Genomic DNA, 16,964 nt, shown 5'->3' with positions numbered 1-16,964 from the left:
GTGGCGTGCAGAGGAAAAGCAGCCCCTGGTGATGAAGTTCAGGACCTGAAATGGTGCCATCTGTTTTCTGTTTACAGTGGCTGTTAACTGCGATGCCTTTCCATTTCTGGAATCTGCCCACATAGAGATGCCTACAAAAGAGAGACGCCCTGGAGCTCTTAATGGAAGAAGGATTTTCCAAGGGGGACGTAAACTCGCCAGTATTCCTGAGGAAGAGGTGAACAAGAGGCCGCCACACAATCGGAAGGATGCACGGTGCACTCGCGTGCAGTTGGGGACAGTGTTGGGGCCGTCCTGTATGGGCCACACTCAGCAGCACGGCCACTCCAGGAAGTGCTGGAAGTTCTGATGCCTCGTCCACCATGGCACTACGACAAGCTGTAATTACGGTTTCTGTCTTCTTGTAGTTGGCTGCGCCTAAGTCTTCTTTGGGAAGTTTAAAATAGACTTCCCGGCAAAACTGAGATTCTTCCAAATGACCTGATGTAGAAAGTCTTGGAGGTCTGGTGGTGCAGAGGTTAAGAGCTCGGCTGCTAACCAAAAGGTCAGCTGTTTGAACCCAACAGCTGCTCCTTGGAAACCCTGTCCTGGCTTATTGTGTCTCAGTTAAGTGTACGAACCTGGTTCAGTGTCTTGCTCAATCAGTGGGATTTAGCACGAAATCCTTTTTTGGTCCCTTCCATGAACAGAAAGCTGACCCCAAAGGGAAAAAGATCCTTGATCTGATATTAATGTTCTTAACAGACCTTTACAAAATTCTCAACTGTAACAAGGATCCTGGAAAGAAAAGCAGCTGTTGTCATACCTGTAAACCCACGTGCAATGTGACTGAAATATAATTTGAACCTAAGGTATATGCACCTACCCCTTGACAATTATTCCTCAGGTCACTTTTACACCTTTTCCTAGCAGGGAGAATATATTCTCCGTGGATGGATCCTGGGTCACTGTCTGCCTACAGGTTTGCTCTATGGTCATACAAAATGCTGTGACTCTAACGTTATATCCTGATTCTGTAGCATGAATAAAATTACTCATATTTAAATGAAACTGCAATGATTGTCCTCAAAAAGACGTGCACTTACCCGTCTAAGAGGGACGTGAGCAGGGGACGCACGTCGGCGAACACCGCATCCTGTGGCTCTGCTGGGCCGTAGACCCTGGGTGGTGTCATGGAGACAGGCATCCACAGATCCATAGGAGAAAGACAGCAAGTCAGGGCCCAGGCACAGAAACTGGGGAAGGACCGCTTGCCCATGCACAGCCCACGAAGGCCCCATCAAGATCCGGAGGAAAATTGTTTCATCAACGAAAGATTAATTTGTATTACTTTTCAAGCTAACAGAGCTTAGGGAAGAGGGAGAGGCAGTAAGTATAAGCGAAGTTACTAATGCTTGCAGAGTTAAAAAAAAGAAAAAAAAAAGATACTGTGTAACTATCCGTAACTAAGCTAGCTCTTCTTTAGTGGATTCAACGACAATAACAAAAGTCATACGCTGAGCAATATCTGATTTGATTCTTATGTTCAATCTCTTAGAAATATTGATTTCTTAGGCCCCAGGTTCGTTCAGCAGAACTTGAATGTCTATGATGGGACTGGAATGAATGAACTCCTGTTATGAAAAATGGTAGCTGATGTGCCTCTGCGCTTGGGGGCAAGTAAGTCTACCCAGGAAGTACCTTCCAAAACACCAGGTCGCCCACCATGTCCAACAAGACTGGACAGCCACTGGACAGCAGAATGAGTGCCGGACCACCAGGTACATGAAAGCAACACTAGTGCTCAGCTGTATCTGAATTACACATTGCTTTGGTTTTAAGCTCAGTTTCCTAAAATACAGGTTTTTATTTAGCTGGAACCAAATTTTTTTCTTCTTTCACCTGCAAAATGTGTCATAACGCCCACTGATCCATAGCATCTCTAGAAGCAGGGTTAATGTTAAACCTCAGCAACATTCTTATCTTACTATGCGTGACTAGGAAGGACATTTAGAGCAAGTGGGGACACGTGGGACTCTTACATTTTAATTTTCAACTTAAAAATATACCAAAATACAAAACTAGAAAGAATAATAGAAGACATCCAATACACTGATGTCAGATGGATCTTTGCAAAAAGTAGAGAATACCAGAAAGATGTTTACCTGTGTTTTATTGACTATGCAAAGGCACTCGATTGTGTGAAACGTACAGAACGTTGCCTTTTGGATCTGGCTTATTTTACTCAGCACAAGCCATTCGAGATTCATTCTGTTGTTGTGTATAACAATAGTTTGTTCCACTTTCATTTGCTGCCTAGTATTCCATTGACCGGACATACCAGTTGCCTAGTATTCCACTGACCGGACACACTGGTTGCCTAGTATTCCATTGACTGGACACACCAGTTGCCTAGTATTCCATTGTCCGGACACACCAGTTTGTTAAACAACTTACCAGTTGAACAGGACTTGATTGTTTTCAGTTCTGGGCAATTATAAATAAAGCTGCTATAAATATTCACTTACAGGTTTTTGTGTAAACAGAAATTTTCATTTCTCTTGGGAAAGTGTTCATTTCCCTAGGAGAGGGATTGCTGGGTCATATAAGATATGCTACTTAAAAGGGAAGAACAAACTTGGCACTTCTCAAGCTAAAAAAACTGAAGAAAAATTCAAGCCTCCACCTGCAACATTGAAGGATTCTACTGGCAAAATAGTGTAACGACCCAGGAAGTATCAAAAGAAGATGGAAGGAGTACACAGAGTCACCATACCACAAGGAATTGGTCCATGTTCAACCATTTCAGGAGGTGGCATATGATCAGGAACCAATGGTACTGAAGGAAGAAGTCCAAGCTGCACTGAGGGCATTGGTGAAAAACAAGTTTCCAGGAATCGACGGAACATCAATTGAGATGTTTCTGCAAACAGATACAGTGCTTGAAGTGCTCACTCGTCTATGCCAAGAAATTTGGAAGACAGCTACCTGGCCAATCAACTGGAAGAGATCCACATTTATGCCTATTCCCAAGAAAGCTGATCCAACCGAATGTGGAAATTATTGAATATTATTAATATCACATACAAGTAAATTTTGCTGAAGATTAGTCAAAGTGGTTGCTGCAATAAATCAACAGGAACTGCTAGAAATTCAGGACAGATTCAGAAGAGGACGTGGAACCAGGGATACCATTGCTGATGCCAGATGAATCCTGGCTGAAAGCAGAGAATATCAGAGAGATGTTTACCTGTGTTTTACTGACTATGAAAAGGCATTTGCCTGGGTGGATCATAACAAATTGTGGATAACATTGAGAAGCATGGGAATTCCTTAACATTTAATTGTGCTCATGAGGAACCTGTACACAGACCAAGAGGAAGTTGTTCAAACAGAACAAGGGCATATTGCATGGTTTAAAGTCAGGAAAGGTGTGGGTCAGGGTTGTATCCTTTCACCATACTTACTCAGTCTGTATGCTGAGCAAATAATCTGAGAAGCTGGACTATATGGAGAAGAACGGGGCATCAGGATTGGAGGAAAACTCATTAACAACCTGCAATGTGCAGATGATACAGCCTTGCTTGCTGAAAATGAAGAGGACTTGAAGCACTTACTGATGAAGAGTGAAGACTACAGCCTTCAGAATGGATTACACCTTAATATAAAGAAAAAATCCTCACAACTGGACCAATAAGCAACATCATGATAAACAGAGAAGAGATTGAAGTTGTCAAGAATTTCATTTTCCTGGATCCGCAGTCAAGAAGTAAAAGAATGCATTGCATTGGACAAATCTGCTGCAAAAATCTGCTGCTACACCTCTTTAAAGTGTAAAAAGCAAAAATGTCACCTTGCGGACTAAGGTGCACCTGACCCAAGCCATGGTGTTTTCAATCAATGCACATGCATGTGAAAGCTGGACAATGAATAAAGAAGACCAAAGAAGAATTGATGCCTCTGAGTTGTGATGCTGGCAAAGAATATTGAATATACCATGGACTGCCAAAAGAAGGAACAAATCTGTCTTGGAAGAGGTACAACCAGAATGCTCCTTAGAAGAGAGGTTGGCGAGACTTCGTCTCACATACTTTGGACATGTTATCAGAAGGGATCAGTCCCTAGAGATGGACATCATGCTTGGTAAGGTAGAGGGTCAGAGAAAAAGAGGAAGACCCTCAATGAGATAGACTGACACAGTGGCTGCAACAATGGGCTCAAGCATAACAACGATCATGAGGATGGCGCAGGACCAAGCAATGTTTCCTTCTGTTGCACACATGTTTGCTATTAGTCAGAACTGACTCCAGGACACCGAACAACAACAACTTAAAAGTTATAAGCCCAATATTTTAATAAATTAAGTCATGTTTTGAGTTCATAATAAATCTGCCTAAGTAAAGGGATCCCATAGCGAGTAGTTTTACAAAGCAAATAATCCCTATTATGCAAATGGTGAACACGCTCAGCTGCTAAACAAAAGGTTGGAAGTTCTAGTCCACTGAGGTGCCTCGGAAGAGAGGTCTGGCAATCCACTTCTGTAAAATCAGCCTCTGAAAACCTTGTGAAGCACAGTTCTACTGTGACACACACGGGTCACCAGGAGTTGGTCGACTCAACGGCAACTAGTTTTTGTTTAAAGAAAGTGAACATGTAAACAAACCAAATACCAAAGACCAAATGTAACTGCAGTTAATCAGAGTGACGAGATTAATTGAGCAGTCTACTAATCAAAACCTAATGCAAGATTTATATTTTTCATGTATAACAGTGCTTTGCCTGCCATCTTGAAAAGCACCTACCTTTCGAAAGTATATGTCTTATTAACCAAAGGGTGACCAGGACGACTACATTTCACCAAGACTGTTTCCTAAAAGAGGAAAACAAAGTGGTGAGACCCTCTAGGGCTACAGTAATGATACTGACCAGAGGCTGGCAAAGTAAGGCCCACAGGCAAACTCCAGCCCCCCACCTGTTTTTTAAATAAAGTTTTATTGGAACACAGTCATGCCCATTTATTTATGTACTCTCTATCAGTGCTTTTTACTCAACGGCAGAGTTGGGTAGTTCAGACAGAGATTATATGGCCCACAAAGATGATAATATTTACTATTTGGCCCTTTACAGAGAAACCTTGCCAACCCCTGGTATAGCAAATAAAGTGAAACCTATTTAGGAACACACTACCGAATTCCCCGACCCGCGATAAAGCTAGGGTTCAACGTGCCTGGGTTTCTGAGTCTACAGGCACTTGATATTTCAGGCAAAGTACAAGACTTCTACAAGGCAAAGAAATCACACATAATTACAGCTGGTGGAACAAAAAGGTCTGTTTTTTAAACAAAAGTCAAATCAGTTTTTGATCTTGCTAAATTATTTTCTTCACTTGCATCCTGTGTGGAAAGAAGCCGAAGCAATTTTAGCAAAAGAGGCAGCATTAGCTTACTTTCACTTAAGAAAAAAAAAATCTGTTAAATTGGCTCTAATTCCAAAACAAAATGCAAATTAATGAAAAAGCCATGGTGTAGGAAGAATCTAACAAATAACCCATAGACATTTGATTTTCCAAAACAGTGGTTATGGAAATGCTAGAGGAAAGCTTTCACATCTTCTTACCAGTATACTGACATATTTGCAAAGATAAATACATGTCCAATAAGTTAGTTATTCAGATTTTAAAGACACAAGCTGTGGGGTTCAATAGCTATTGTACAGCCTTTTTATTTACTGCTAAACTCAAAATGGTGGACAGTTGTTGGAGTGGAATTTGGAATATTGTAATGGTCCCTTGGAGGCTTTGCGTAGTGCAAACAGTTAACATGTGGCTGGTAGCCAAAGGGTTGGAGATTTGAGTCCACCCACAGGCACCTTGGAAGAAAGGCCTGGCAATCTACTTCCAAAAACCCAGCCACCGAAACCCCTGCGAAGCACAGTTCTCCTCCATGAGTCGGAGTCCACTTGTGGGCAACTGGCTGGTAATGGCTCCTGGTGTTAGACTGTAATATCATCACACAGGTGAGCCCTGACTGTCTCATAATCAGAGGTGAAATGCTATAGGCCTCGTACACCTACATCTGGGTTAGACGAGCTACGAAAAAAATTATGAAATGTTAACCTCGGCAACACACTCAACTGCTGACCAAGCCTTGAGTTTGTCACCTTAAGTACCTTTGAGCCAGTCTCTCCTTCTCTCTGCCTGGCCACGGCCCTGCTCTAGACCCTCCTGGTCTACTGCCTGGTCTAATAAAGTGGCCCGGCCATCTCCCTCTGCTCTTGGCCTCAGTCCCAGCGCTCAGATCTGTCCTTTACATTGGTGCTATAGAAGTCTTTCTAAGATGCTTATCTTCACTGTCAGTCTAAAACACACTGATAGTACAAAATCGAACCCTCCACCAGGCAGCCTGATTCTGTGATTTGGCCCCTGTCCACCTCTTCAGCATTGTAGCTTCTGGAGCCCACTGTGCACTAATCATCCCAAACGACTCGAGGCTCTGTGAACAGGTCACGTGGCTCATGCTGCCACACTTTTGCCCTCGCTGCCTCCCCAAATGGAGGCCCTTTCCCACTTCATCCTCACACGATGACTCCCTCCTTCCAAGGCCGAGCTCAAGTTCCCCCCAACTGTGAAGACTCTGGACCCCACTGCTCCCTAGAGACGTATCCTGGGATGTTCAGTGCTGGGATGGCTCTCCAAGCTCCTCCAGCTCCTCAAGGCCAGAGCCATGTTGTGTTGTCCCTTGTAGCACTCAACAGCCAGGGTCTTGTAGCATTCAACAGCTGGGGTCTTGCAGTACGCAACAGCTAGCATCATGTAGTACGCAATAGCCAAGGTCTTGTAGTACTCAACAGCAGGGGTCTTGTAGTGCTCTATAGCCGGGGTCTTGTAGTACTCAACAGCTGGGGTCTTGTAATACTCAACAGCCAGAGTCTTAAAGTACTCAACAGCTGGGGTCTTGTAGTACTCAACAGCTGGGTCTTATAGTACTCAACAGCCAGAGTCTTGTAGTAATCAATAGCTAGGGTCTTGTAGTACTCAACAGCTAGGGTCTTGTAGTACTCAACAGCAGGGGTCTTATAATACTCAACAGCTGGGGCCTTATAGTACTCAACAGCAGGGTCTTATAATACTCAACAGCCAGGGTCTTGTAGTACTCAACAGCTGGGATCTTGTATACACTCAATAGCCAAGGTCTTGATAGGATAGATGGAGAGGGAAAGAACAAAAGAGGATGGGAGTGGTCCCAGCTAGCGAACAAGGTTCCTTGAGTGTACCGGGTGGGGGGTTTTGGAAAGCATGCAGTAAAAACTTCCCTAGCTCCTCTATCATTTCCACGGCCAGCTAAGAAACAGTGGAGGCTCTCTGGACTGTCTGTCTCTCTTGCAATCGTCTTACAACGCTGCACCAGAGTTGGTTCTAAAACCCTGCAGGGCACAGGCAAGAGAGAGCGAGAGTGAGAGGGGCACCGAGAGAGAGGGAGGGAGGAAGGTTAGAAAGAGAGAGAGAATGTTAGACAGAGAGAGCACAAGGGAGAGAGAGCAGAAACAGGGAGAGAGGGAAAGAAGAAAAGAGTTGGAGAGAGAGAGGGAGAAAGTCAGAAAGAGAGGGAGAGAAAGGGAGAGCAAGTTAGAGCAGGCGAAAGGGGGAGAGAGGTGGTGAGGGATAGAGTGAGAGTGACATAGACAGAGGGAGTGCAGGAGAGCGAGAGCAAGATGACAGACAGACAGAGAGAGGGAGAAGAGGAGGAGAGGGAAAAGAAAGACAGAGGGAGAGAGAGGGAGCGTTAGCGACAGCGACTGAGAGGCAGGAAAGGAGTGCGTGAAGCCCCTGGGACCTAAGACAGGCATCTTGAAAGGAGTGAGCGGGTGATGCAGAATACCGTGTGTTGCCCCGAGGTCACTTAAGTTCTTATTTTGATGCTTAATGGAGCTCTGGATGGTGCCAGCAGCTTGTGATCAGCTGCTACCTGAAAGGTTGTGGTTCACACCCACCCAGCGGCTCCCTGGAAGGAAAGGCCTGGGGATCTGATCCCTGAATGATTATACCCTAGAAAACTCTATGGAACAGTTCTACTCTGTCACATGGAGTCACCATGAGTTGGAATCCACTGGATGGCACACAACAACAGTGGGATTTGGCAGAAAATGGGAGGCCATTTGTTCCCAACACGAATGGTCTGGCAGAGCTGACGGCCGTGGCAAGAGGCAAAGTCTGTGACTGTGGAGAGCCCCACCTTGTCACGGAGTGGGGATCGCTTGGCCCCCCATCTCATTACTACTGAGGGTGTGTGTGTATGTCAGGGTCTAACACGGCTTCCGATGGGGAGGTCTCATTCTCAGGGAGTCACTAACCAAGACTTTGTCTCTCTCCTGAGAAATTACTGAGCCCCTGTTGTATGCTCATATCTGACAAGGTAATATCCCCTAAAAGAGGCACTCTTAGGTTCTCTTCACACCATCCTCTGAGACAAGGTGCAGGAGTGAGAACTCAACACTAACCAGGAAGGCGCACTGACACGCTATGAGAACAGAATCCACCTGCCTGGTCCTGCACCTGGACTCTGCCTACCAGCCAGGGCCCCTTGGCCCTCCCCTGTGGCACATTTTCATTTTCTGTTCCCTGGCTGTGGTGGCTCTCCTTTAATACTATGCCAAAGTGAAACCCTAGCGCCACAGGATGAATTACACAGCAACACAAACCCCAAGGCTTCTACGGCTGCCATCAAATGCCTAAGCCTTGACCATAAAGAAAACAGGAGCAAAATGCAGGTTTTCAACGTCTCACCCAAAGCTCAAGAGACTCCGTGTAAGGAGCATAACAAGCAATAAAAACAAGCCCAAGTCCAAAAGGTCCCTGTGGCTGCTTGGAATTTCACTCCGTAGCGGGATCATTCCAATTAGACTTCAAACATCTGAAAAGATTCCAAGAGCAAAGTTTAATTTTTCAAAAGACAGCTTACACACAGACTATCTCCTGCCTACACAAGCTAGTATCTCCTCATGTGTAATTTCAGACAGCCCTTCTCACGAATAACACTCATTTCCCTCAGCCTTTTAAAATAATTCCGCTTTATCCAAATCTTCAGGCTCTTAGCCCTGATGGCATCCTTTCTTTCTAGCTGGTAACTGCCCAGATCTGGGCAACTTCCCTGAACAGCCGCTGAGTTGTGCTGGCCATGGGAATCAGCCATTTGGATCATGGGTACAGGTAGTCCCCAATTTACGATGGGGCTCTGACGTAAACTGAATACTTCATTTTCTTATTTTTTCATTTTCATTATTATTGCCTTTTATTATCAGTATCTTTATAAACCTGATCATTATTTGTCTTTGGGGGTTGGAAACATCACATATAAACTTACATATGGATTTTAATACATACATACACACATAAAAAATGCACAAATATAAAAATTTACTCTGATGATGAAGAAGAGTTGGACAACATTGGCGTTTTTTCAGTTGTGCTAATAACTCCACTTGTGGAAGGTTCTGGACCATCTGGATTATCCCTGGGAATGGGGATGGAGTTTCCAGTCAGAGAATCAGTGAGACTTGTCTGTATGGTCCTTTTTTTTTCTTCAGCTATTTTTTTTTTTTAATAACTTTTATTAAGCTTCAAGTGAATGTTTACAAATCCAATCAGTCTGTCACATATAAGTTTACATACATCTCACTCCCTACTCCCACTTACTCTCCCCGTCTTGAGTCAGCCCTTTCAGTCTCTCCTTTCTTGACAATTTTGCCTGCTTCCCTCTCTCTCTATCCTCCCATCCCCCCTCCAGACAAGAGTTGCCAACACAATCTCAAGTGTCCACCTGATATAATTAGCTCACTCTTCATCAGCATCTCTCTCCCACCCGCTGACCAGTCCCTTTCATTTCTGATGAGTTGTCTTCGGGGATGGTTCCTGTCCTGTGTCAACAGAAGGTCTGGGGAGCATGGCTGCCGGGATTCCTCCAGTCTCAGTCAGACCATTAAGTTTGGTCTTTTTATGAGAATTTGGGGTCTGCATCCCACTGATCTCCTGCTCCCTCAGGGGTCCTCTGCTGTGCTCCCTGTCAGGGCAGTCATCGATTGTGGCCGGGCACCAACTAGTTCTTCTGGTCTCAGGATGATGTAGGTCTCTGGTTCATGTGGCCCTTTCTGTCTCTTGGGCTCTTAGTTGTCGTGTGGCCTTGGTGTTCTTCATTTTCCTTTGATCCAGGTGGGTTGAGACCAACTGATGCATCTTAGATGGCCGCTTGTTAGCATTTAAGACCCCAGATGCCACATTTCAAAGTGGGATGCAGAATGATTTCATAATAGAATTATTTTGCCAATTGACTTAGAAGTCCCCGCAAACCATGTTCCCCAGACGCCCGCACTTGCTCCGCTGAGCTTTGAAGCATTCATTTTATCCCGGAAACTTTTTGCTTTTGGTCCAGTCCAATTGAGCTGACCTTCCATGTATTGAGTGTTGTCTTTCCCTTCACCTAAAGCAGTTCTTATCTACTGATTAATCAATAAAAAAACCCTCTCCCACCCTCCCTCCCTCCCCCCCTCGTAACCACAAAAGTATGTGTTCTTCTCAGGTTTACTATTTCTCAAGATCTTATAATAGTGGTCTTATACAATATTTGTCCTTTTGCCTCTGATTAATTTCGCTCAGCATAATGCCTTCCAGATTCCTCCATGTTATGAAATGTTTCAGAGATTCGTCACTGTTCTTTATCGATGCGTAGTATTCCATTGTGTGAATATACCACAATTTATTTACCCATTCATCCGTTGATGGACACCTTGGTTGCTTCCAACTTTTTGCTATTGTAAACAGAGCTGCAATAAACATGGGTGTGCATATATCTGTTTGTATGAAGGCTCTTGTATCTCTAGGGTATATTCCTAGGAGTGGGATTTCTGGGTTGTATGGTAGTTCTATTTCTAACTGTTTAAGATAACGCCAGATAGATTTCCAAAGTGGTTGTACCATTTTACATTCCCACCAGCAGTGTATAAGAGTTCCAATCTCTTCGCAGCCTCTCCAACATTTATTATTTTGTGTTTTTTGGATTAATGCCAGCCTTGTTGGTGTGAGATGGAATCTCATCGTAGTTTTAATTTGCATTTCTCTAATGGCTAATGATCGAGAGCATTTTCTCATGTATCTGTTGGCTGCCTGAATATCTTCTTTAGTGAAATGTGTGTTCATATCCTTTGCCCACTTCTTGATTGGGTTGTTTGTCTTTTTGTGGTTGAGTTTTGACAGAATCATGTAGATTTTAGAGATCAGGCGCTGGTCGGAGATGTCATAGCTGAAAATTCTTTCCCAATCTGTAGGTGGTCTTTTTACTCTTTTGGAGAAGTCTTTAGATGAGCATAGGTGTTTGATTTTTAGGAGCTCCCAGTTATCGGGTTTCTCTTCATCATTTTTGGTAATGTTTTGTATTCTGTTTATACCTTGTATTAGGGCTCCTAGGGTTCTCCCAATTTTTTCTTCCATGATCTTTATCGTTTTAGTCTTTATGTTTAGGTCTTTGATCCACTTGGAGTTAGTTTTTGTGCATGGTGTGAGGTATGGGTCCTGTTTCATTTTTTTGCAAATGGATATCCAGTTATGCCAGCACCATTTGTTAAAAAGGCTATCTTTTCCCCAGTTAATTGACACTGGTCCTTTGTCAAATATCAGCTGCTCATACGTGGATGGATCTATGTCTGGGTTCTCAATTCTGTTCCATTGGTCTATGTGTCTGTTGTTGTACCAATACCAGGCTGTTTTGACTACTGTGGCTGTATAATAGGTTCTGAAGTCAGGTAAGGTGAGGCCTCCCACTTTCTTCTTCTTTTTCAGTAGTGCTTTGCTTATTCGGGGCTTCTTTCCCTTCCAGATGAAATTGGTGATTTGTTTCTCTATCCCCTTAAAATATGACATTGGAATTTGTATCGGAAGTGCGTTAAATGTATAGATGGCTTTTGGTAGAATAGACATTTTTACTATGTTAAGTCTTCCTATCCATGAGCAAGGTATGTTTTTCCACTTAAGTATGTCCTTTTTAATTTCTTGTAGTAGAGCTTTGTAGTTTTCTTTGTATAGGTCTTTTACATCCTTGGTAAGATTTATTCCTAAGTATCTTATCTTCTTGGGGGCTACTGTGAATGGTATTGATTTGGTTATTTCCTCTTCGGTGTTCTTTTTGTTGATGTAAAGGAATCCAAGTGATTTTTGTATGTTTATTTTATAACCTGAGACTCTGCCAAACTCTTCTATTAGTTTCAGTAGTTTTCTGGAGGATTCCTTAGGGTTTTCTGTGTATATAATCATGTCATCTGCAAATAGTGATAACTTTACTTCTTCCTTGCCAATCCAGATACCTTTTATTTCTTTGTCTAGCCTAATTGCCCTGGCTAAGACTTCCAACACGATGTTGAATAAGAGCGGTGATAAAGGGCATCCTTGTCTGGTTCCCGTTCTCAAGGGAAATGCTTTCAGGTTCTCTCCATTTAGAGTGATATTGGCTGTTGGCTTTGCATAGATGCCCTTTATTATGTTGAGGAATTTTCCTTCAATTCCTATTTTGGTAAGAGTTTTTATCATGAATGGGTGTTGGACTTTGTCAAATGCCTTTTCTGCATCAATTGATAAGATCATGTGGTTTTTGTCTTTTGTTTTATTTATGTGATGGATTACATTAATGGTTTTTCTGATATTAAACCAGCCTTGCATACCTGGTATAAATCCCACTTGATCATGGTGAATTATTTTTTTGATGTGTTGTTAGATTCTATTGGCTAGAATTTTGTTGAGGATTTTCGCATCAATGTTCCTGAGGGATATAGGTCTATAATTTTCTTTTTTTGTAATGTCTTTACCTGGTTTTGGTATCAGGGAGATGGTGGCTTCATAGAATGAGTTGGGTAGTATTCCGTCATTTTCTATGCTTTGGAATACCTTTAGTAGTAGTGGTGTTAACTCTTCTCTGAAAGTTTGGTAGAACTCTGCAGTGAAGCCGTCCGGGCCAGGGCTTTTTTTTTGTTGGGAGGTTTTTGATTACCGTTTCAATCTCTTTTTTTATTATGGGTCTATTTAGTTGTTCTACTTCTGAATGTGTTAGTTTAGGTAGGTAGTGTTTTTCCAGGAGTTCATCCATTTCTTCTAGGTTTTCAAATTTGTTAGAGTACAATTTTTCATAATAATCTGAAATGATTCTTTTAATTTCATTTGGTTCTGTTGTGATGTGGTCCTTCTCATTTCGTATTCAGGTTATTTGTTTCCTTTCCTGTATTTCTTTAGTCAGTCTAGCCAATGGTTATCAATTTTGTTAATTTTTTCGAAGAACCAGCTTTTGGCTTTGTTAATTCTTTCGATTGTTTTTCTGTTCTCTAATTCATTTAGTTCAGCTCTAATTTTTATTATTTGTTTTCTTCTGGTGCCTGATGGATTCTTTTGTTGCTCACTTTCTATTTGTTCAAGTTGTCGGGACAGTTCTCTGATTTTGGCTCTTTCTTCTTTTTGTATGTGTGCATTTATTGATATAAATTGGCCTCTGAGCACTGCTTTTGCTGTGTCCCATAGGTTTTGATAGGAAGTATTTTCATTCTCGTTGCTTTCTATGAATTTCCTTATTCCCTCCTTGATGTCTTCTATAACCCAGTCTTTTTTCAGGAGAGTATTGTTCATTTTCCAAGTATTTGATTTCTTTTCCCTAGTTTTTCTGTTATTGATCTCTAGTTTTATTGCCTTGTGGTCTGAGAAGATGCTTTGAAATATTTCGATGTTTTGGACTCTGCAAAGATTTGTTTTATGACCTAATATGTGGTCTATTCTAGAGAATGTTCCATGTGCGCTAGAAAAAAAAGTATATTTTGCAGCAGTTGGGTGGACAGTTCTGTATAAGTCAATGAGGTCAAGTTGGTTGATTGTTGTAATTAGATCTTCCGTGTCTCTGTTGAGCTTCTTACTGGATGTCCTGTCCTTCTCCGAAAGTGGTGTGTTGAAGTCTCCTACTAGAATTGTGGAGGTATCTATCTCGCTTTTCAATTCTGTTAAAATTTGATTTATGTATCTTGCAGCCCTGTCATTAGGTGCGTAAATATTTAATATGGTTATGTCTTCCTGATCAATTGTCCCTTTTATCATTATATAGTGTCCTTCTTTATCCTTTATGGTGGATTTAAGTCTAAAGTCTATTTTGTCAGAAATTAATATTGCTACTCCTCTTCTTTTTTGCTTATTGTTTGCTTGATATACTTTTTTCCATCCTTTGAGTTTTAGTTTGTTTGTGTCTCTAAGTCTAAGGTGTGTCTCTTGTAGGCAGCATATAGATGGATCGTGTTTCTTTATCCAGTCTGTGACTGTCTCTTTATTGGTGCATTTAGTCCATTTACATTCAGGGTAATTATAGATAAATAAGTTTTTAGTGCTGTCATTTTGATGCCTTTTTATGTGTGTTGTTGACAATTTCATTTTTCCACATACTTTTTTGTGCTGAGGCGTTTTTCTTAGTAAATTGTGAGATCCTCATTTTCATAGTGCTTGACTTTATGTTAGTTGAGTCGTTACGTTTTTCTTGGTTTTTATCTTGAGTTATAGAGTTGTTATACCTTTTTGTGGTTACCTTATTATTTACCCCTGTTTTTCTAAGTAAAAACCTAACTTGTATTGTTCTATATCGCCTTGTATCACTCTCCATATGCCAGTTCAATGTCTCCTGTATTTAGTCCCTCTTTTTGATTATTGTGATCTTTTACCTATTGACTTCCATGATTCCCTGTTATGTGTATTTTTTTTTTTTAATTAATCTTAATTTGTTTGTTTTTGTGATTTCCCTATTTGAGTTGATATCAGGACGTTCTGTTTTGTGACCTTGTGTTGTGCTGATATCTGATATTATTGGTTCTCTGACCAAACAATATCCTTTATTATTTCTTGTAGCTTTGGTTTGGTTTTTGCAAATTCTCTAAACTTGTGTTTATCTGTAAATATCTTAATTTCTCCTTCATATTTCAGAGAGAGTTTTGCTGGATATATGATCCTTGGCTGGCAGTTTTTCTCCTTCAGTGTTCTGTATATGTTGTCCCATTCCCTTCTTGCCTGCATGGTTTCTGCTGAGTAGTCAGAACATATTCTTATTGATTCTCCCTTGAAGGAAACCTTTCTTTTCTCCCTGGCTGCTTTTAAAATTTTCTGTTTATCTTTGGTTTTGGTGAGTTTGATGATAATATGTCTTGGTGTTTTTCTTTTTGTATCAATCTTAAATGGGGTTCGATGAGCATCTTGGATAGCTATCCTTTCGTCTTTCATGATGTCAGGGAAGTTTTCTGTCAGGAGTTCTTCAACTATTTTCTCTGTGTTTTCTGTCCCCCCTCCCTGTTCTGGGACTCCAATCACCCGCAGGTTATCCTTCTTGATAGAGTCCCACATAATTCTTAGGGTTTCTTCATTTTTTTTAATTCTTTTATCCGATTTTTTTTCAGCTATGTTGATGTTGATTCCCTGGTCCTCCAGATGTCCCAGTCTGCATTCTAATTGCTCGAGTCTGCTCCTCTGACTTCCTAGTGTGTTGTCTAATTCTGTTATTTTATTGTTAATCTTTTGGATTTCTACATGTTGTCTCTCTATGGATTCTTGCAACTTATTAATTTTTCCAGTATGTTCTTGAATAATCTTTTTGAGTTCTTCAACAGTTTTATCAGTGTGTTCTTTGGCTTTTTCTGCAGTTATCCTAATTTCATTTGTGATATCATTAAGCATTCTGTAAATTAGTTTTTTATATTCTGTATCTGATAATTCCAAGATTGTATCTTCATTTGGGAAAGGTTTTGATTCTTTTGTTTGGGGGGTTGGAGAAGCTGTCATGGTCTGCTTCTTTAAGTGGTTTGATATGGATTGTTGTCTCCGAGCCATCACTGGGAAACTAGTTTTTCCAGAAAATCTGCTAAAAAAAAAATGCAGTCAGATCCCTATCAGAGTTCTCCCTCTGGCTCAGGCTATTCAGATGTTAATGAAGCCGCCTGGGGAGGGTGGGGGAGGGAACAGAGAGATAGGAGAGTAGCACCTCAGAATATAGCCAGAGTTGCTTGTCTTGCTTGGAATGACTATTATATCTGAGATTCCCGCGGGCGCGTCGCCTATGTGTGCTGGCTGTGCGGAGATTGCCCCCGGGGGGTCTGGCCCGCTGGAGTCACAGTCAGATCCTCCGCTTCCAGCCCCACGCCCAGCGTCAAGGCTCCCCCACTGGGACCGTGCACTCTCCACTCCAAAATCAGTCGCTGCCTCCCGGGGACTTCTCGTCCCTCCAGCCGCGTGTCCGTGCCGCCCCCCGAGAACCAGTTAGGCCTCCTCCCGGGGTTAGTTCAGATGGGTGGAGCAGCTCCCCGTGCTTGTGCCGTGACCGAGTGTCCCGGCTGGGACGCTGTTCTCCCCGCTCCAATACCAGTCGCTGCCTCCCGGGGACTTCTCCTACCGGCTGCGTCCCACGCCGCCCGCGCGACCCGGCTGGTCCCCTTCCCGGGGTTAGTTCAGGGGGGTGGAGCAAATCTCCGTGTTTATGGCGTACCTGCGTCCAGTCCAAATCCCTGCAGGACGGTTCCCTGGCTCGGATGCTGCTCTTTCTGCTCCAAGACCAGTCACTACCTCCCGGGGACTTCTCCTACCGGCTGCGTCCCACGCCGCCCGTGGAACCGGCTGGTCCCCCTCCCGGGGTCAGTTCAGGAGGGTGGAGCAGGTCTCTGTGCTTGTGCCGTACCTGACTGGTACGCTGGCTCCAGGCTCTGGAAACAATCGCTGCTTTCCCGTATTAGTTTGTTCTCCGTCTCTAAACCTGTGTTTGTTGTTCAGGGTTCGTAGATTGTTATGTATGTGATCGATTCACTTGTTTTTCGGTGTCTTTGTTGTAAGAGGGATCCGAGGTAGCGTCTGCCTAGTCCGCCATCTTGGCTCCGCCCTTTTTTCAGCTATTTTGTGGTAACATCTCACTGCTTCCTGAATCTGCCTATTGATTTTAGCCAAA

The sequence above is a fragment of the Loxodonta africana genome, chromosome 1 (genome assembly GCF_030014295.1).
Source record: "Loxodonta africana isolate mLoxAfr1 chromosome 1, mLoxAfr1.hap2, whole genome shotgun sequence".
NCBI classification, from domain to species: domain Eukaryota; kingdom Metazoa; phylum Chordata; class Mammalia; order Proboscidea; family Elephantidae; genus Loxodonta; species Loxodonta africana.
This window is presented reverse-complemented; position numbering follows the sequence as displayed.